The sequence below is a fragment of the Tiliqua scincoides genome, chromosome 9 (genome assembly GCF_035046505.1).
Source record: "Tiliqua scincoides isolate rTilSci1 chromosome 9, rTilSci1.hap2, whole genome shotgun sequence".
Taxonomy (NCBI): domain Eukaryota; kingdom Metazoa; phylum Chordata; class Lepidosauria; order Squamata; family Scincidae; genus Tiliqua; species Tiliqua scincoides.
The window spans coordinates 47,184,947-47,207,071 of record NC_089829.1 but is presented as its reverse complement, the minus strand read 5'-3'; the positions used below and the strand labels follow the sequence as shown (position 1 = coordinate 47,207,071).

General features: G+C 46.1%; 1 pseudogene; it reads right to left on the bottom strand.

The window, feature by feature from the left end:
* Window positions 1-2,726: 2,726 nt before the first annotated feature.
* The window catches only part of LOC136660691 (uncharacterized), a 35,808-nt pseudogene continuing 16,409 nt past the window's right edge, over window positions 2,727-22,125 (bottom strand).

Below are 22,125 nucleotides of genomic sequence, written 5' to 3'. Positions count from 1 at the left end.
CCTACCTCCCTGCCCCGGTGCTTGTCAGCAAGTGCTACTTCACAGTATGGCATGTTGTTAAAAGTTGAATCACAATCCAAAATATTTAGGAGTGACTCTTGATTGGTCTTTAACTTATAGGGAACATTTAAGGAAAATTAGGGACCAAATGAAAACTAGGAACAATATTTTGCATAAAGTTTCTGGCAGCAGCTGGGGAGCAAGCACCTCAACTCTTAGAGCAGCAGCTCTTGCCCTAGTATATTCAGTGGCTGGGTACTGTAGCCATGCATGGTTACATAGCGCCCACCCAAAAGTAGTGGACAGCCAGCTGGCAGTGCAATCCTGTCTTGCGCTGAACAGGCAGGCAAGGAGGCCTGCACTGCAGCCAGTGCAAGATAGGGGCCCAAAGTGGCTCAGCAGGAGGTATGGGGAAACTCTTCCCCTTACTCCCAGGTAAGCCATTGCAGCCCTAATGGGTCTCCTAGGACTTGCACTTCTTCCGGCAGTGGCATAAGTCCAAGGAGAGAGGAGTGGCTTGTAGCTGCTCCGCGCTGTTCGGGAATGGGGGCTGGGACTGGGCAGCAAAATGGCAGATGCGCTTCAATGTCAGTAAGTGTGAAGTCATGCACATTGGGGCAAAAAATCAAAACTTTAGATATAGGCTGATGGGTTCTGAGCTGTCTGTGACAGATCAGGAGAGAGATCTTGGGGTGGTGGTGGACAGGTCGATGAAAGTGTCGACCCAATGTGCGGCGGCAGTGAAGAAGGCCAATTCTATGCTTGGAATCATTGGGAAGGGTATTGAGAACAAAACGGCTAGTATTATAATGCCGTTGTACAAATCTATGGTAAGGCCACACCTGGAGTATTGTGTCCAGTTCTGGTCGCCGCATCTCAAAAAGACATAGTGGAAATGGAAAAGGTGCAAAAGAGAGCGACTAAGATGATTGCGGGGCTGGGGCACCTTCCTTACGAGGAAAGGCTACGGCGTTTGGGCCTCTTCAGCCTAGAAAAGAGACGCCTGAGGGGGGACATGATTGAGACATACAAAATTATGCAGGGGATGGACAGAGTGGATAGGGAGATGCTCTTTACACTCTCACATAATACCAGAACCAGGGGACATCCACTAAAATTGAGTGTTGGGCGGGTTAGGACAGACAAAAGAAAATATTTCTTTACTCAGCGCGTGGTCGGTCTGTGGAACTCCTTGCCACAGGATGTGGTGCTGGCGTCTAGCCTAGACGCCTTTAAAAGGGGATTGGACGAGTTTCTGGAGGAAAAATCCATTATGGGGTACAAGCCATGATGTGTATGCGCAACCTCCTGATTTTAGGAATGGGTTAAGTCAGAATGCCAGATGTAGGGGAGAGCACCAGGATGAGGTCTCTTGTTATCTGGTGTGCTCCCTGGGGCATTTGGTGGGCCGCTGTGAGATACAGGAAGCTGGACTAGATGGGCCTATGGCCTGATCCAGTGGGGCTGTTCTTATGTTCTTATGTTCTTATGTTCTCCAGAAACTCATCCAATCCCCTTTTAAAGGCGTCTAGGCTAGACGCCAGCACCACATCCTGTGGCAAGGAGTTCCACAGACCGACCACGCGCTGAGTAAAGAAATATTTTCTTTTGTCTGTCCTAACCCGCCCAACACTCAATTTTAGTGGATGTCCCCTGGTTCTGGTATTATGTGAGAGTGTAAAGAGCATCTCCCTATCCACTCTGTCCATCCCCTGCATAATTTTGTATGTCTCAATCATGTCCCCCCTCAAGCGTCTCTTTTCTAGGCTGAAGAGGCCCAAACGCCGTAGCCTTTCCTGGTAAGGAAGGTGCCCCAGCCCCGTAATCATCTTAGTCGCTCTCTTTTGCACCTTTTCCATTTCCACTATGTCTTTTTTGAGATGCGGCGACCAGAACTGGACACAATACTCCAGGTGTGGCCTTACCATCGATTTGTACAACGGCATTATAATACTAACCGTTTTGTTCTCAATACCCTTCCTAATGATCCCAAGCATAGAATTGGCCTTCTTCACTGCCGCCGCACATTGGGTCAACACTTTCATCGACCTGTCCACCATTGTATTGGCAACCTTCAGTCTCGAAAGACTATGGTATCGCGCTCTGAAAGGTGGTTCTGGCACAGCGTCTAGTGTGGCTGAAAAGGCCAATCCGGGAGTGACAATCCTTTCCACACCGGGAGCAAGTGCAGTCTGTCCCTGGTCTGTCTCCCTGGCCATGGGCCTTCCTTCAATCAATCAATCAACAGTATTTATATACCGCTTTTCAACTAAAAGTTCACAAAGCGGTTTACAGAGAAAAATCACATAACTAAATCAACTAAATCAACTAAATCAACACATAACTATATACAACATATAATGTAATTTTATTCATAATTTTATTCTTTGTGTGAGTTTAAACCATTATGGTGGTCACCTGACACTGGTCTAGCTGATCTGACCTCAGTGGAAGTGAAGACAACTGGGGTGGTGGCAGTCCGGTGGGCAAGATGTGACTGCAGCTTCCTAGCGCTTCACAAGAGGCACAGTTTGGACTCTCCAGTTCCCCACTCTCTTCTCCTCTACACATCCTCTTCAACTTTGTCCCCTTTTTCCTTTTTGACTACAAGAGAAGTGCTGATCTCGTTTGTGCTTTCTTTCTTTCTTTCTTTCTTTCTTTCTTTCTTTCTTTCTTTTGACTTATATTACCATTGAACCTTCTCTTCACTTCGATTGAGCTTCAGCTCAGGGTGTGGCCAGGACTTGTCTTTTCATCCCATTGTCCTCCTTTGTTGAGGCGTACACCATGTCCCCAAGATGGATTTCATTCAGAGTCTGTAACAGAAGCAAAGTCAGAACATTATGCAAGGAAGTGATGGGTGGAATGATGCAGAATGACAGCTGCTTTTCTTGCAAGCAATGGCAAGTTACTTCTGCACATATTGACACTGTTGTGGTTCCTTAGCTATCAAAAACCAATTGCATTACAAAACCACTTGTCCATGTTGTGTTGTGGTAACATGCTGTGTTGCCATGATGTCATTGATCGGTCCACACCTCTGTGGTTAATTATGTTGGCAAGAAGAGCAAGAAAATCAGAGGCAGTGCTGGGTGTTCTTTGTCTTTCCATGTTCTGGTACCTGCAGTGCATTTCCTTTGAGGGTAGGTGCTATTTTGAAGAGAGATGCTTTATTTATGCTCCTGAGTCCTCTGTAGCATTTGTTTCAGAATGTGGGTTACAACTTGCTTTCACCTAATATAGGAGTGGCTCCACAGCTGGGGTCTGTATGACCATGCTTGGCCATGTCAATACATGACCACCCCATGAGGCAATAAGAGACTGCTGCTGTCACTGATCCCTGGGGGGGGGGGAGCTGTCTTTGCCCCCGATTAAGTCCCTCTGATAGGTGGCATTTTCTCCCAAACTTCATGGATCCCAACAGGAAAAGAACTGTGCTGTCGGAATCTGGCAACCTAACCATCAACAAAATGTCTTGCAGGCCACACTTAAAACCCTAATGGACTGATGCGGTCCATTCATAGCCCACTGCTGAACTAGAGGGTGGAACAGAGGTGCTGAGATTTTGCTTGGGTTCACAGCTGAAAAGATGTTCATGCCAGGTGATCTCTTTACATCATCCCTGTGAATCTACCTAGATGAAAAGTCCTGGACAAAAAAAAAATAGCAGGAGTTACGTACCGCCTTGTTGCACTAAACTCTATGTTCTAAATAAATGTTGGATTAGGTGACAGTTCTCTTTCAACCCTTGAAAAAGGTTCACTGCATGTGAAAAGAGCTTCTAAAATTTCGCCCATTGATATTACTCATGCAATTCCCATTTAGGGATTAGTTCCCACTCAAGGGAAGCCAGAAGGCAGAATAAATTCCCAAATTCCTGGTTCATATGAAATGCTGCAACTTCCATACCACAGTTTTCAACCATGTTGGGTCAGCATTGGCTGGTCCTGTGTTCCTATGAGCAACCAAAGGGCTGTTATCATAAGTCTCTTAGTGCCCCTCCCATCTGCCCAGTGCTTTTTTTGTAAATAAAAAGGTGCAGGAACTCACAACTTGTTAATCTTTTATTTATTTATTTATTTATTTATTTATTTATTTATTTATTTATTTATTTATTTATTTATTTATTTATAAACCATTTTTTATTGGAGAAATAAAATATTTATGTGCTTCCCCCCTAAAGATGAACTTACTTCCGAGTAGACATGCATAGGATTGGGCTGTCAATCTCCACATCCCCTTCCCCCTAGCTACTTTTTCTACATATGGGGAAAAATACTGTGCAGGTGCACTTGTAGCGTGTAGTATGTAGTGTGGCACTACTTCAAGGAGAGGAAGCAGTGAATGGATTCCGAAAAATGGCTTACATGAGTTCCATGTAATAAAATTACTCGAAGCAGCTGTGGGAGTAAGAACAAAAATTCTTACACGAGAGGGGTCCTTAGGTGCACATAGAAACAGCTACGTTTGCAAACAAGCGATTAAATATGGTTTAATTCAGGTATCAGAATACTTTGTGTCTTTGGGAAGGCGCTTGGCATGCAATTGTATGTTCTCTGCTGCCCTGAGCAGCTGCTGTGCATTGCTGGAGAGGAGCTGCAAACGCTGGCTGGCGGAGGGCATGCTTGTGGGGGAAGGATGAGGAGGATCTCTGGCAAGGCTGGACAGCACGTTGTACACACATAGAATCCCTTTTCACCTGCCCTTAGCATGAGAAAATGGGTGCAGATATATATCTCTGCCAGGATTAAGAGCCCAATCCTAGGTATGTCTACTCTGAAGTAAGTCTCGTTCTAGTCAATGGAGCTTACTCCCAGGAAAGTGCCTAGGATTGCGGCCTAAGAGCCCAATCCTATGCATGTCTACTCAGAAGTCCACTTTAGTGAATGGGGCTTACAGTGGATAGGATGGCAGCCTCAGGGCCCAATCCTGTGCCTGTCTACTCAGAAGTCAGTCCCATTAGAGGCAGTGGGGCTTCCTCCCAGGAAAGTGTGGACAGGACTGCAGCCTCAGAGCCCCTCCTGTGGCTGTCTACTCAGAAGTCAGTCCCACTAGAAGCAGTGGGGCTTTCTCCCAGGAAAGAGGACTGCAGCCTCAGAGCCTTCCTCTGCCTGTCTACTCAGGCTGCAAGGCTATGACACTTTCCCAGGAGCAAGCCCCATTGAGCCCCACCCACCCAGCCCCACCCTTGGAGATGGGGGCAGGAGGGGGTCATTGTGCAGTCAGGCAGGGGCCAGGCACCTGCCCACCCTGCACCCCTCAGCACCCACCCAGTGAATGCCACTATTTTGCTCCCCCCCCTCCTGGAATGCCTCCAAAGGGGAGGGGCCCCTGCAAAAAGGTGCCGGAACTCCGTCCCCCCACGTTCCATTAGAAAAAAAGCCCTGCATCTGCCATAGAAATAATGGAGGGCAGGGTTGCTGGGGAGCTGGGATGAGGAAGAGAAGAGGGTTCTTTCCAAGCCTCACCTCAGCCTTCATTGTCTCAAGAATCCCGGATTCCTAGGCTGACCTGTGTATCTTATCATAAGACTTGGGGCACTGGTAAATGTGCTCCTTGTCCTGCCAGCCAGTTGTTACTTTTCTGATTCTTGTCACATGCAGGATGGGGATGTGCCTTCCACCCCACAGTAGAACCAAAGAACTACAAAGTTGGAAGGGGCCTTCAAGGCTACCTAGTCTGACCCCCTGCATGAAGCAGGAAAATCCTTTCAAGAGCATTTCCAAAAGGTGACCATCAAACCTCTGCATGAAGATCTCCAGTGGGAGAGAACTCACCACTTCCCTTGGTAGTGGTGGTTTCACTGTCAAATCACTCTTACTGTTAAGAATTTCTTTCTGTTATCCATCTGGAATCTTTTCTCTTACAGCTCATGTTCATTAGATTCAGCTCTACTCTCCAGAGCAACCGAGAACTTTTTTTTTCTTTCTTCCATGTGACAGCCCTTCAAGTGTTAGAAGAGCACTTTCATGTCCCCTCTTAACTTCTCTTCTCCAGGCTGAACATAGCAAGATCCTTCAACCTTTCATCATAAGCCTTGTTTTCCAGACCCCTTCTTTGAACCTGCTTCAGTACTTCAAGTGTGGGGCCAAGAATTGGACACAGTACTCTCAATGAGGTCTGGCCAGCATGGAATAAAGTAGAACCACTCTTTGTTAGTTTTACCCAGTATTCCATTCTATCAAGGTTCTCCTGACAGCTTCAACTGTCTTCTGTGGTGTTAGCGATTCCTCCCAGCTTAGTGTCATTGCAGATTTAATAAGGATGCATTTTATCCCTGCATCAAAGATACAGATGTTGAAAAAAACAGGCCAAAGACAGAGGCCGGGGTACTCCACTTGAAACTGTCCTCCAGATTGATGAGGAGCCACTGATTAGCACTCTTTGTGTACAGTTGTCCAACTAATTGTGAATCCATCTAATGGTTGTATCAGCCCATACTTACTAACTTGCTAATCAAAATGTTCTGGGAACAACTAGTCTCTCGGCATGTACATGTGAGGATTCACTTTATACAATTGATGAAGTGGATAAAAGCCTAGGCTGATGTAAATTGGTTAGTTTCTAAAGTGCCACAACGGCATCTGTCTTGGGCTATAGATTAAGGACTACCCTTTGGAAGTTCTCACAAGATGGGTTGTTGTGAGAATAAAAGATGGGAAGCAAGAGATCATATGCGTGGCCTTGATTTCCCTGTAGGGCAGTGTTATTCAAACTGTGAGGCCCAGCTCTTTAGGGCAGCACCAGGAACTCAAAGGGGAGGTGCTGGATGTCCTCTTGCAGCAATACAGTCACACCCCTGGGCAGAATAGAGTCTGCGCTTTTATTTTAAAGCAGATGAAAGGGGAGTTGCTCAGCTTCTGGAGTGGCTGCTGCGCCTCCCTCTTCCGAGGATGCTCGGCTTGCAGTCCTTAACCCTCGCTGATCCTTGTCTGGTTGGTTCTTAGTTCCCAGCCTGGGATCGCTTCTCAACAAAGTGAAATCTCTCTTTTCAACTCTGCCCTCTTCCACTCCCCCCTTTCGATCTCCAAACCTTCCCGCTTTCCTCCCCCTCCCCAAATAAAACGCTTCATATTTGACCAGTCACCAGGGGTCTTAAAGTTGCTTCCATGCAGTTGGCAAAGGGGGGGGGGGAGAGAAGCACACACTTTACTTGGCCAGGAGCAGAAAAAGGGGACTGTTTTTAAAGTGATTGATTAATCTTGTTGTTTGACTGAAGAGGAGAGGCTGTATTTTTAAAGTGATGAATCTTGCTATTTGAAGGGAATTGATGAATGGAATGGAATTCAGCCATTGATGAAGTGATTGCCAGCCCAATCCTATCCACACTTTCCTGGGAGTAAGCCCCATTGACTCTAATGGAACTCACTTCTGAGTAGACATGCATAGGCTTGAGCTGTGCATCTCCTAGTATAGGAGACAAATCAGCTTCCTGACCAAACCCTTATCAGCTCTGATAGATTTTCATGGTCTATTTTTGTTTTCCCCACCAGCTGCTGGAAAAATTTAATTTCATTAAATTAATAAAGGGTTCAATCCTATCCAAGGAGATGGGAGAAATGACTAGTTGGATTGGGGTCCACAGGGGTGTGTGTGTGTAATGTTGGTCAGACTGGTTGTTCACAAAGTTCATTTGATAAAACAATTCTATTGGTATGCTTACAAAGTTAAAAAAACGAGTCTTCCTGGACCAGACAAAATCTACCTACTCCAGCATCCTGTCTCCAACAGTGATCAGCAGCTGATCATTTATAAAGCATGTATATTGCTGTGTATTAATAATATATTTTTAAGATCTGCATTTAATTAATGATATGATTAATATAATTAATATTAATAAAGTCAATATATATTTAATATTTAATATTTAATATTATATTATAATAAATATATTATAATATTATATTTAATACATTTAATATAATTAATATTTCTGGCCACTTCCTGTTTAATGATGTCACTTCCAGCCCTCAGGAACATGATGGGGAGTCATGGCCAACAGCCATGGGGGTCAAGGGAGCCACTGGCTGGAAAGGTTCGAGTGCCACTGCTGTAGGGGGTAGGAAGGGGAGGGCAGACGTAAAAGAAAAAAAATTGGAAAGTTCACGGTTTACACTTTTTCAAGACGTTAATCTTGTAATGGCAACAAATAAACCCTTGAGAACCCTGCTGCTGCTGTTTGCGGCTGGTGTGTTTCATTTTGCAACAGCCTGAAAGTGCCTTACACTGCCTGAATGCTCATTCCAGCAGTGTATAGCACTGATAGGATTGGACCAACAGTCACATACAGTTTGGCCCTAAATCTGAGGTGGGGCAACATCACTGAGAAAGATCAAAGCTCACTGGCAGAAGATAGCAGTTTCAATCCCAGCACCTCTAGGTAGGGCAGAGAAAAATTCTTCCTTGAAACCCTGGAAAACTGCTGCCAGTCAGTGTCCACTACACTCTTAGATGGGCCTGTGCCTGACTCAGTATAAGGCAAATTCCCTCTGCTCCTTTGACCTCCAGTGTCACAGTGGCATATGTTCCAGCTGTCCCAGAGAAGTCCCTATTTCATACTGTCAATCCCTCATGATCAATTGAAACTACAGATATTACTGACAAATGAGGAAATGGTAAAACCCACGGCAGATTTTTTATATGAGATTTTAACTAAACGTAAAATGGAGGGAAATTTTATTTGAACCTACATATATTTTATGTTCTGATGACCTGCTCGAATGTAATCCTTTGTGTAAGTTGCTCAGGCAATTGCCAAGTTTTATGCCTAATTAAGGTCGTCTGTCTGTCTACTGTCAATCCCTGGTAATTCTCAATCCCTATTTTGCCTCTAGTTTTGCTTTGCGGGAACGTTACAGCCACTTTCTAGTTGCTACAGCTACCATCCTTTGGGATTCAGTTCCCTTCCCAGGGTCTCTAGGATATTACAGTAGGGAACAGATGTGTCTTGCCTCTAGCAAACATGTAGAGAATGGAGGGAAACATAATTGTGCCCATGTACAGAAATGTAGGTAAATGTAATGTTTAGTCATCATACAGTACTCAGGGCCTCATCCTATCCAACTTTCCAGCACTGGGGCAGTCCCAATGCAACCCCAAGGTGAGGGAACAAATGTTCTCTTACCTTGAAGAGGCCCCCATGGCTACCCACCCCCACCCATGAATGCCCTGTTGGCGAGGCTGCATCAGTGCTGGAAAGTTGGATAGGATTGGCCCTCAGTATGCCCAGGGGTGGCCAAAGTCTTGCCAGTGTCTGAGTTGAAACACCAAATACTGCCTCTCCTCACTTGTTAAGATACCAGCCACTCCTCCAGTGCTCTTGCTTTCTTATTCCCTGGAATCCAAAGGAAGAGGACAACCATGGAAGAGGAAGTGTGAAGGAGAAGAGTACTTTCGTTTGCTACTCTTGTCTGCAGTTTCTCTCTGTTGCCCTGTTCTTTTCCTATCCAAGGAGTGAGGAAAAAAAGGAGCAGCAGAGATGAAGGGATGGACAGAAGTGGGCACCAATCACTGAGATGACCACCTCCGTTAGTCTCATGGATGAGCTTGGCCATGAATTTGAAACTGGCTAGTTGCTTTTGACAGCTTGCTGCAGAACTATTAGATTCTTCTAACACATCTTGCACTGAAAGCACTCTCCTGGTACTTAAATGGTGCAAGACAAGTGATTGCAGAATAAATTAATACAGCATATTCAGAAATGTGAGATATTCTCTGTATATATTTATTTCTGGATTTACACCACATCTTACTGAGATGTCTTAAGGAAACCAACAATTATGCAGAAACATTTTTAAACAGCTACAATAGAATCATAGAGGTTGGAAGGGACCTACAAGATAATCAAGTCCAACCTCCTTCCAATGCAAGCTGTCCATAATTGCAACAGCCCTGCTAGGTGGCTATCCTACCTCTGCTTATCTCTGTTGGAGATAATGGGCAAAACAGAAAGAACAGAGAGAACAGCAGAGAAGTGCAATTCTGCAGCTGCAGCGTGTGGTGCTCAGAGCACAGGGGAGAACGCCAGAAAAAGGAGGCAAGACCCAGGGAAGTCCCAGCACCAGAGGCTATTTACAGGCAGTATTGACAAGTAGAAGGCAGTTCTAGAAATCGGCAGTCAGAGGCAGTCCAGCAAACAGTCCAAGTAGTCAGCAAGTCAGGTGTCTGGCCAGCAGAGATTCAAGCAGCAACTCGCTCCTACAACCCACACAGTGGAATGTGCTGGTTGGACATTTATACTCCTGTCAGCCAATGGGGGGCGCCATGACCTCATCACTGAGGTATGTCATTGCATCATCCTGGGCGGGGATTGCATCAGCTTTTCCCATCTCTCCTTGTTCTGTGCAATGACTCAGCACTTTGCCCTGATTGGTCCTTGCCCCCTTGTCTGACAGGTATGCTTACACTTGGCACACACATCAGCAGTCTGGTAGGCCTGCCTTTTCCAGCCACCAAATTGCCTTACTGTATGGGGCACATACTGTAACAACTCCAATGATGGAGAGTCTACTGCAGGGGTGCTCAACACGTCGATCGCGATCGACCGGTCGATCGCGAGGCAAAATGAGTAGCTCTTGAGCCAAAAAAGTGTGAGCACCCCTGCACCACGCCTATTGGTCGCTTCTTCAGTCAATCATAGCTTCCACGCTCCCACAGGAGAATTCTTTCTCCTGTCTCTGTCCCCTTCCTGCGACTGCGAGACCAGATGCCGTCACGTGACACGGCCGGCATCTGGAGGAGGTCGTCGCTTTGATTGGTTATGGGGGAGGCTCGGCGCTCCTTGCCACTCCTAAAATGGCATCTGGGCAGCGCTGCGGGGGGTGGGGAATGAGGCGGAAGTGAAGATGGAGTGTGTTGACAGGAGCAGGAACAGAGGGGAGCCTGCCTCCTCTGCCTGGCGTCGGGATGATTCCCACGGAGGAAGCCTCTGCCCGGAGGAAGGAAATAGAAGAGAAGCTCAAGCAGGTGGGACTGGCTTGGACTCAGCCACCCCATACCTGGACTCAGGTGCTCACACCTCACCCCACACCTAGACTCAGGTGCTCCCCTGCCTGCCATCCTTGGAGTCCCCCCAGGCAGCCATGGCCCCCCTTCCCCTCTTGGTGCACTTCTGCAGCCACTGCACCCTGGGCATGGCCTGGGCCTGAATCTGCTCCACAGGCTCTCTTCCTTCCCAGTGGACCTTCTCAAGAGTTTAAGGCTACCGTCCTGTCCACACTTACCTGGGAATCAACCCCATTTTTTTACATTTAAAAATATTTCAATTGGCAGCCTAATCCTAAGCATGCATACTCAGAAGTAAGTCCCATTAGAGTCAATGGGACTTACTCCCAAGAAAATGTGGATAGGATTGGGCTCCCAGTTTCCTCCTCATACATGCCTGCGCACATACAGAACTAAAGAGTAATGTTCTTTTCCCCACCCCTTAACAAATATTTTCCCTGGAGATCCAAAAGCAAAGCCCCCATTCTTTCAATTTGCTCACCTGTTTTCCTACAGGATTTGGGGGGGGGGGGGAAACTGATTTCATCTAGGATAATTCTGTTATGGCAAATGCTATTATTGTAAAAAAAACTCTGGTAGATCTCCGGGCCTTGCTGGGTTTCAAAGTAGCTCTCGAGCCAAAAAAGTATGAGCACCCCTGGTCTACCACCTTCCAAGACAGATTGTTTCACTGCCAAAGAGTTTGTACCAAAAGGAAGTTCTTCCTAATGTTTAATTAAAATATCCCTTGTTATACATAAAACAGAGAAAGTTTTGAGTTGGAAGGAGTTTTAGAGTTGGAAGGGACCTTCAAGACCATCTATTTCACTGCCCTGTTTGAAGCAGGAAAATGGACAGACAGCAGCAAAGCAACAGCTCAACAAAAAGCAATTGCTCCCACAGCAGCACCCATACACCCACCAAAAACATTTGCCCACCAAAAATGGACGAGAATAGGTGCATCTTTAAGGCCATAGTTAAAAGACAGGGTAGAGGGAGAATCAGGAACCCCTGTGGAAGGTCTACAACTTTGAGGGACATTCTTGGGAAGCTTGGGGACATGGCTCAGTGACTGAGAGCCTACTTTGTGTGCAGAAGGTCCTGGGTTCATCCTCAGCATCTTCAGATATGGCTCCCTCCATGACTTGAGAATGGCTCCCTCTCTTGAGATTTTTCAGCGAGGCCTGAAGACCCTGCTGTTTAAATAAGCCTTCTGACTTCATGGCCTTTTTAACATCTTTTATACATCTTTTAGTTGTTTTTTTACAGGCCTGATTCCTCTATGAACTGCTGTTTTATGCTCTTTTTATTCTGACTTTTATCTGACTACTGTTTTTATGGTTTCTGTTAATGTGTTTTTAATATGTTTTTATCTGTTTGTTAAATTATGTTTTAATCTGTTTTTAATATGTTGTAAGCCACCCTGGGTCCCTTTAGGGAGAAGGGCGGGATAGAAATAAAGTTTATTATTATTATTATTATTATTCAGATAGGGCTGGGAAAAACCATGTTATAAAACCCTAGAGAGCCCCTGCCAGTCAATGGAGAGAAGCAAGTACACAGGAGGAATGACCTGACTTAATTTTCTACTATGTGGTTTCATATATTCCCAGCAAGGGACCGCCACAGAGAGAATCCTGTCTCATGTGCTTGTCAAAAGTGAGTAAACTCCAACTGCAAATATATACATTTGGAAATCACTGTGTGTTTTCATATAAATCAAAAAAGCATTCTTATAATACTCTCTATCGCTGGTTCTTCTCCTGTAAAGAAATATGTTAATACAACATCAGTTGCAAAAAGTGCTGAATCCCAAACTCAAAGGGTTTCAAGAAAAAATGATAAAGAATAGCCAGAGTGGAAGAGAATGACTTTCCAGAACTCTGGGACAGCCAGTACTGGCCAACAAATTTTCTAGAGCAGTGTTTCTCAAATTGTGGTTTAGGACCCACTAAGTGGGCTGTGAGTCACTTTCAGGTGGGTCCCCATTCATTTCAATGCTTTATTTTTAATATATTAGACTTGATGTGACTGCATTTGGGGAAATGTTATAGATTTGTACTTTTAACTAGCTATATGCTTTTAACAATGATAGTAAATGGAACTTACTCCTGGGTAAGTGTGAGTAGGATTGCAGCCTAGGAGTGTTAAAACTCTTCCTGTTGATGATGTCACTTCTGGTGGATCCTGACAGATTCTTATTCTGAAAGGTGGGTCCTGGTGCTAAAAGTTTGAGAACCACTGTTCTAGAGAGCCCTTCCCAGGCTCAGTTAAACACACAGCTTATTTTATTTTTAAAGATTATCTTAATCCTGTTATGTCACACTGTGTTCTCCACCCTGTTGTACTCTGCCAGTAGTCAGATTTCAAGGAACTTGGTCTTTCCAGCAAAAGAGGTAGGTTATATAAGATAGTTGAGTTTGGTAGTCAGATTTCAAGGAACTTGGTCTTTCCAGCAAAAGAGGTTATATAAGATAGTTGAGTTTAGTTTCCCCTGACAAGGTCAGATGGACAACATCCAGGAGTGTTGCTCCTAGAGCAGTCACATAACAGGACTCCCAGGACAAAGTGACAAGTACAAAGGGCTGTTGAGCAAACAAAAGGGGCAGAATTCCTCAGGCCATCTGAGAGTGCTAACAAATGCCAGAAATTTGGTTTTGTAGTGGAGGAGACTGATGTCTTCTGAATCCTGCCCCTGACAAGGCTGTATATAGACATGAGCTTTCTCTGGCTTGAAAATACTCGTAGATTGTTCTTTTTCTTCAGGCTGCATTCGGTTGGGTCCAACTTTTGGCAATCCTCTGGGCTAAGTGGCGCCAAGGTTTTCGGTCTTGAACCATTTCTTTCAGTTGCTCTATGTTCCGTTGCTCTATGTTCTGATTAATGTTCTAATTAATGTCAGCCTTGATGGTGTCCAGCCATTTTGTCCTTTGACAACCTGGCTTTCTTCTTCTGCCAACCATTCCAAGCATAATCGCTTTTTCCACTAAATTTGATTGCATGACATGCATGCATTCAAGTTTTATACCATCAACTGTTATCTTAACATTCACATTGTGCATGATTTTCGTCTTTTGGATGTTTAGGGTAAGGCCAAATTTCTCACGGGGGTGGGGCTGGGATCCAGCTGTTATGCTGGATCCCAACCCCCCTTTCCAAGCAGTGTGAAGCAGCTGCAAGCCGCTCCACTCTCTTCAGACTTATAATAATAATAATAATAATAATAATAATAATAATAATAATAATAATAATAATAATAATAATAATAATATACAGTATTTATATACCACCTTTCTTGGTCTTTATTCAAGACTTTATTCAAGGCGGTTTACACAGGAAGGCTTATTAAATCCACGCAGGGATTTTTACAAATTGAAAGAAGGTTCTCTCTTTCAAGAACCACCACATTCAAGGTGTTACACTCCGATCTGGTTTAACATTCTGGCCTCCATCCTCCCACGCTCCGAGCAGATGGAACAGCTCAGCTGCAGCTTGCCAGCTGCTTCAAGGTCGCACGGTGCTGGTGGTCTCGAACTGGCGACCTTGTGGATGTTAATCTTCAGGCAAATGGAGGCTCTACCCTCTAGACCAGACCTCCTGCCACCTCCTGAGGTAGCACAAGTCTGAGAAGACCCAAAGGGGCTGCAGTGGCTTACCCAGCGATAAGCGGAAGAATTTTCTGTTACCTCTTGCTGAGCCACTTTGCGCCCTATCTCGTGCTTGATACAGCGCAAGCCTCCTGGCCTGCCTCTTCCAGCACAAGATAGGATTGCGCTGTGAAGCCTTTTTCTCTTGCATAAGGTGATAATCAGAGAGCTGGACAACGTGACTGAGATTTATAACATTATACGGGCTGTGCACCTGTGGAGAAGGTGGAGAATGAGCCTTTTTTGCCCCCTCTCTCAGAATACTAGACTGAGGGATTGTTCCATGAACTCTGGTTGGCAGGAGACTGAAGACTTACAAAAGGAGGGACTTCTTCACATAGCACATAATTAATCTGTGGAATAAACTACCACAGGAGGTGGTGAAGGCCACTGGCTTGCAAAGGGGATTGGAGACATTTGTGGAGGACAGGCCTATCAATGGCTAGGAGGCATGCTGGTTACGTGCCACTTTGGGGTTCAGCTGTTGCCTGCCTCCAAACCCTGTTGCAGGAGAGCAATGGTGGGCTGGTGGGCTTGCCAGAGCTGAGCCCTGGTGGGAAACAAGAATAGAGGAGGTGGACCCCCTTTGGTCTGATCCAGCAGCGCCTGTCTTATTATGTTCTTAAGGGTATAAAACTAGTCTCTCTTGGTTAGCACTTGGCACAGCTGTTCCGTCTTGCTTGTTCTTTCTTTGCACTGTTGCTTCAGTTTTAATTTTTGTGTGGTCTGGATTCTCCTTTGGGCTCGTGCTCGTACGCTTCTCAGAGTATGGGAAAAGCAGCTAACAAGTGAATTCAATCATCACAATCTCATATGGATGTACATGAAATGAAATGGGACAGAATGTTATGTAAGAGGCATTCAGACGCTTGACACAACTTGTTTTGCACAATTGCATATTAAAACACTGCCTGCATGGTAACAGCGATGGGACCAGGGCCGGGCCCTTTGTTTGGGCTGTCATCACAAAGGACTGGCAACTCACAGGGCAAATCTGGCATGAACAATGATCTGCAGCCTCCGGCACCTTTGCAAGTTTGAATCAAAAGGCAGTGCAAATGTCACAATTTTTCTGAGGAAAAGAAAGTGGCTGAAAACACGGTGACTGATGGAGACACTCCGCTTGCAGCCTTCACATCTCAGAGCCAAGTCCAAAACAGGTTCTCTCACTGGGAAGCCCCTGGGCAGTGGTGTGGGGCAGTGGTCTTCAGCTTGTCAAGATATGGGACCCACCTCCAACTCCCCGCAATATGGGACCCAACTTCAAGAGCACAGTGGGCGTGGAGGATGGGCAAGCAAGCTGCCTGTGCTGCTTTTGTGTTTTTTGCTCCTTCTTTCCTTCCAGGAACAGGAGAAAAAGACAGAGAGCAGCATGGCAGCAACTCACACTTCAGTTTGAAAGACGGAGGGGAGAAAGAGGAGGGGAGGGAAGGAGTGCCGGAGAACAGGGTGGGAAGTTGAGGGGACCTGCTAAAGGTTGGGGGCTTGACCAAAGCAACCCTTCCAAAACCAAAGGCAGGATTTGCCTCCTCTAACACCCCTAACCCTGCCCTTGGCTACTGTTCAGACTGTGCAGGCCTGAGTCTCAACACAAAATGCTGTGACCTGCCTGAGGCTGGATTGCAGCTGACTTCTGGGCCCCAACCCACCTGTCAAAGACTTCTGGTGTAGCGGTAAATGGATGTGTGGGAACTCCTTGTGTGCCCCACAAGGACTATAACGGCAAATTCACTGCGTATTCCTTCATTACACTTTTTCTTCTCTGGTAGATTGAAAAGGTAGATTGAAAATACCCTCTTGCTGAGCCCGACGCCTCTTCTTACCTCAGGGCCCTTGGGAAGCAGCTCCTGAGCACTGCTGCTGCTATCACATTCCTGCCATCAGAGGAATGCTGACACTGTGCTCTGCCCACCCCCCGCTCAACTCTACCCCTGCCAGCAGTACCAGGAGCTACCAGAGCTCCTGCTAGGAGCCCATGACCACGAGTGCAACTGGCCTGCGCACTGAGCCGCCAGATTACAGGTCAGAGCACTTATCTGGGCAGAGTCCCAGGTTCTAGCATGGCACTGCCATTCCATTGGCTTGCCTCCACAGGAAAATGTAACATAAAGCCTTTCTTGTTCAGCTTGAGACTTTGCCTGGGCAGTTATGGTCTTTCCCAAGGACCCCCACTTGATATTCAGCTCACAGCCCAATCCTATCCACACTTTCCTGGGAGTAAGTCCCACCTGACTTTCATGGGACTTATTTCTGAGTAGCTATGCATAGGATTGGGCTGTCGGATACTAATTTATAAGAAGATCCTGTTCAGCAAAGCTCCCTGAAAATGTTCTTTGTCTTCCTCCCCTTGTAGGTTTTGCCCGTGTTATGGATTCCAGTTCAACGTGTCTAGAGGAGTGGTGGTCCCTTCATATCTCAGAATCTGCTCCCTGCAGAGGGCTGGGAACGGGATGGTTTTAACACACTTTTCCATCTATTCTAGACCTAGCAGATAAAGTGTTACTAATTTAACTAATTTCATGATTACTAATTTCACTAATAAAGTGAAATTCACTGCACCAAAACAACTGTGATGATTATATCAAAACCCAGAAAAAACAACTGTGGTGATTCTATCCTGTGAACTCCCTGTTGCTGTGCCTCTCTGAGGAAAATTTCTAGGAAACAAACAATCCTACTAACATAGAACAGATATGGTACCAATCACTGGCACACTGGGAAACAAATGCTAGTCCCTGGTGCATTGGGGGAAAACTGCCAGTTTGCCACATCACATAGTTGAGAAGCACTACTCTAGCCCACAACTCTCCTCTCCAGTCCTGCACAATTTCTTTTCTGCTCGGGATTTGACACATTGCGGGTTCCAAACCCGAGGCTGGAAGACCCACTGAGAACCTCCCGGGTGTGACTGGAACTTTGTTCTGGTCACATCTGGGGGGCTTTCTGAAGCCCACAGAGGCTGCACGCAGCCTCTCCGCGCCTCAGAATGGCTCCAGACATGATCAGAATGAGGTTCTGGTCACGTCTGGAGGCCCTTTAGGACCATAACCCGCTGATCTAATTATCCGCCTGAGGAGACAGGAACAGATCCCCACAGATATGGAGGTCCAACCTGTATACCCGCAATCACTGCTATTGTACAGGCCTAGCTCGCATACTGTCGCACAACGACCGGACTCCTACAGGTGCCATGAAGACGTTTCTTGCAAGCTTGCTTCTCCCTATTCCCAGGGTAATGGTTCCCCGGGCTGAGACTCTGGCTTCAGTAATGGATGCCATCATGCACTGTCAGGAACAATATTCCTAAAAAATATTAATAATGTTTAAAAATTATTTTCCCACAGGTTCTGACATCCGCAGATGCATTTTACAGTGCATTTTAGAGATGATGGAAGGAGAAAGGAAAAAACCGATAATCCTTCACTGCCACCCAGTGGCAAAATTATTTCACAATTTTGGAGAGTTGCCAACAACCATTGCTGTGTGTATATGTGGGTGCTATTTACGTCAAAGGATGCTTCCCTATAGGAGAGGTTGCGGGTATCGGGCATCCTAAACGGTGCTGGCACAACCAGGCCACATGGCCTGCGCTGTATCTAGCACAGGTTAGGAGGCAGCTGGAAGTGTCCTCAGGGTAAGGGGATATTTTTCCCCTTACCCCAGGTAATGCCCTAGCCTGCCCTATGGGGCTACTATAAAACTGGCAGAAGTCAAGAGGCCTCGTGTAAGGCTGTCTGGCCTGGGAGGGAGGACAGGATATGGCCTCTGCTGATTCCACCCCTTTCCAGCCCTGCCCAGAAAAGCCCCCTCCCTGCCTCTGACACACCCTCCCACCACCTTCTCCCAGCCCCTGCGCCACTCAGTGTAAAACTCACTCTGGAGGTGGGCCTGGAACTGGATGCAGTGCCAGCAGGTTGGTGCAGACCTTCCCACCGGTGTTGTCAGCTTTAAAGTAGTCGCAAACGTGCTTTTCAGCATGTTTGTGACACTCTAGGCCAGCAGAGCGCTGCGTAATATACAACTGCTGTGTGCTTTTCTTTTATGAAAGGATGTAATAGTATTGTCAGGATATGGAAGCAGAATTTACAAGCATAAACAGAACAGGGCATGGAGTGTACTAAAGGTCATGCTGAACAGGTGTCTGTAATTAGGCAGAAGGCGCAGAGTCATGATGACGGTGCAAAAGCTGTTGCAATGCATGATTTGATGTTAAACCTGATTGGTTTAAGTAGAAAGGCAGAGGTAATGTACCAGGATGTCGTTTATTTTTTTCTGCTCTGTGCCATTCTGTCTGAACTGTGTGGCTGTGAAACCGCTGTGATTTTTTGGCTGCTGTACATTTTTGTGAATAGACTTAGTAGTGGAAACTACTGTGTCTGTGTTTTTCTCGCTGTGAGGGCCAACAACCTCGAGAGCAGAGATTCCTGCCTTATCTGTGCGCTCTGACAAGTATTTCACAGTTGCTGTTTTTCAAAACAACACAACACAAGATCAGAATTCTCCCCTTCTCTCTCTCTGGCCTCCTTTCATCCCTTGCACACTGGCTCATCTCTTGTCAAATCACCACTGCAGGTGGAACAACCTTGTACATCCACATGGGACCTTTATGTTCCCTTCAGGCTAGAAGCAGCATGTTCTCTGCTCATGTTCCTATTGCAATGACAGAACTGTGTCCTGTACTTTACATGTGATCTATGATTCCTGTTTTATGCTCTCTGGATTACTGGAGAAAGGGGGAGTAGCAACGGCCAGGTGATGGCAAGGGCCTTGTCTAGGGCTAGTCTTCATTTGTGTAGTGCCATGTACTGTATACAAGAGGCCATCATTGCCCCTAATTATAAGGATTTCATTAATTTATTTTCATACTGTATTAAGGTGTTCAAGAGAAGCGTTGCCTCTCCCACCCTTGCACCCTGGAAGAGGTTGCCACCAGTGGCGTCGCTGAGGGGGTGCAGGGGGTAGCAGTTACACCAGGCATCAAGCATCAAGCTTTAGGGGGGCAAAAAGCAGAGCTTGACACTAGTGACCGAAATTGTGAAAATCTTGCTATGTATGAATAATACCATCATGTTATATATCATTGGAAAGGTAATTTAATGCTGAATGCAATGAAACAAACTGCATTGGGATATCTGTATGCTGTCAAAAGTTATGGCCAACTAACCAGAAAATGAAAAAAAAACTGCCTTATGGAACAAAAACTGGATTTTCTTAACTCAAAACCGATCTATGAGATTGATTGTTCTGAGAGCCAGTGGCATGTCATTATGTTATTAACATGTTGTAATGACATGTTATCATGATATAGCATGAAACCAATAAGATGTTAATATGAGCCAGCTCTCATTTCCATCTATCATAATATAGTTACGCCTGCTAACTGGGTAAAAAGGCACTGTTTCAAGTGGTGCCCCTCTTATATTTAGCAGGGGGAGAATGACCATCCCTCTTCATCCCAGCACAGTGTCTCAAACCAATCAGGGGCACACTCTTTATTTACTTAATTAAATTTGATTTTGTCGGGGGGGGGGCTACAAATCTTTTTTGACCCCAGGTAGTAGATAGATGCCTTAACTTTGCCACTGGCTGGGGAGAAGCAACAGAGCAAGTGTTTGCCTTCAAACACAGCCAATATTGATTTCTTACAAGCAGGAGGGGGTGTAAGGTAGGAGAAGACAACATCATATTTGTGGTTCGTGTTTACCTCAGAAATTCTCTTTTTACTTATCTACTTATCTTTCTACTTATCTAATTCTCTTTCTACTTATCCTCCAGTGCTGGGGGAGAGGTAGTGGCTGTGGTGCATGTCGGCACCAACGACGTGGGCAAGTGTAGCCGGGAGGTCCTGGAGGTCAAATTTAGGCTTTTAGGCAGGAAGCTGAAAGCCAGGACCTCAAAGGTAGCGTTCTCTGAAGTGCTACCTGTTCCACGCGCAGGGCCAGCTAGGCAGGCAGAGATCAGGGGTCTCAATGCGTGGATGAGACGGTGGTGTAGGGAGGAGGAGTTTAGATTCGTTAGGCACTGGGGAACGTTTTGGGACAAGCGGGGCCTGTACAAGAGGGACGGGCTCCACTTGAACCAGAATGGAACCAGACTGCTGGTGCATAACATTAAAAAGGTGGCAGAGCAGCTTTTAAACTGATCCCTGGGGGAAGGCCGACAGGAGCCGAGGGGCATCCGGTTTGGGACTCCTCATCCCTATGGGATGAGGATGGGGAGGTTAGAGAACAACAAGACAAAGGCAGAGTAGGAGATGAAATTAGGAAAGGTAGCGTGATGGGATGTGATAGACGGTTTGGCACACTGAGAGGATGCGGGGACAAAGGAGCGAATAAGCAGCCCATCCTAGGGCATTCCGTGTACAAATGCTTTTATGCGAATGCCCAAAGTCTACGAGCAAAGGTGGGAGAACTGGAATGTCTGGTGACAAGGGAAAACGTTGACATAGTGGGCATAACGGAAACCTGGTGGAATGCGGAGAATCAGTGGGATACCGCAATCCCGGGCTATAAACTCTACAGGAGGGACAGGCAGGGGCGTGTTGGAGGTGGGGTGGCCGTTTATGTTAAGGAAGGGATAGAATCCAGCAAAGTAGATATTGAAGACAGGTCAGACTCCACTGTAGAATCTCTGTGGGTTAAATTACCAGGCTTGTGCAGCGATGTAATACTGGGGGCGTGCTATCGTCCTCCAGACCAGAAATCGGATGGGGACCTTGAAATGAGGAAACAGATCAGGGAGGTGACAAGGAGGGACAGGGTTGTAATCATGCGGGACTTCAATTATCCTCATATTGACTGGGTCAATTTGTGTTCTGGTCACGATAAGGAAACCGGATTTCTTGACGTGCTAAATGACTGTGGCTTAGAGCAGCTAGTCACGGAGCCCACCAGAGGACAGGTGACTCTGGATTTAATATTGTGCGGTATGCAGGAACTGGTTAGATATGTAAACGTTACTGAGCCATTGGGGAACAGTGATCATGCTGCGATCCGTTTTGACGTGCACGTTGGGGGAAGAATACCAGGCAAATCTCTAACAAAAACCCTTGACTTCTGACGGGCAGACTTCCCCCAAATGAGGAGGCTGGTTAGAAGGAGGTTGAAAGGGAGGGTAAAAAGAGTCCAATCTCTCCAGAGTGCATGGAGGCTGCTTAAAACAACAGTAATAGAGGCCCAGCAGAGGTGTATACCGCAAAGAAAGAAGGGTTCCACTAAATCCAGGAGAGTGCCCGCATGGCTAACCAGCCAAGTTAGAGAGGCTGTGAAGGGCAAGGAAGCTTTCTTCCGTAAATGGAAGTCTTGCCCTAATGAGGAGAATAAAAAGGAACATAAACTGTGGCAAAAGAAATGTAAGAAGGTGATACGGGAGGCCAAGCGAGACTATGAGGAACGCATGGCCAGCAACATTAAGGGGAATAATAAAAGCTTCTTCAAATATGTTAGAAGCAGGAAACCCGCCAGAGAAGCGGTTGGCCCTCTGGATGGTGAGGGAG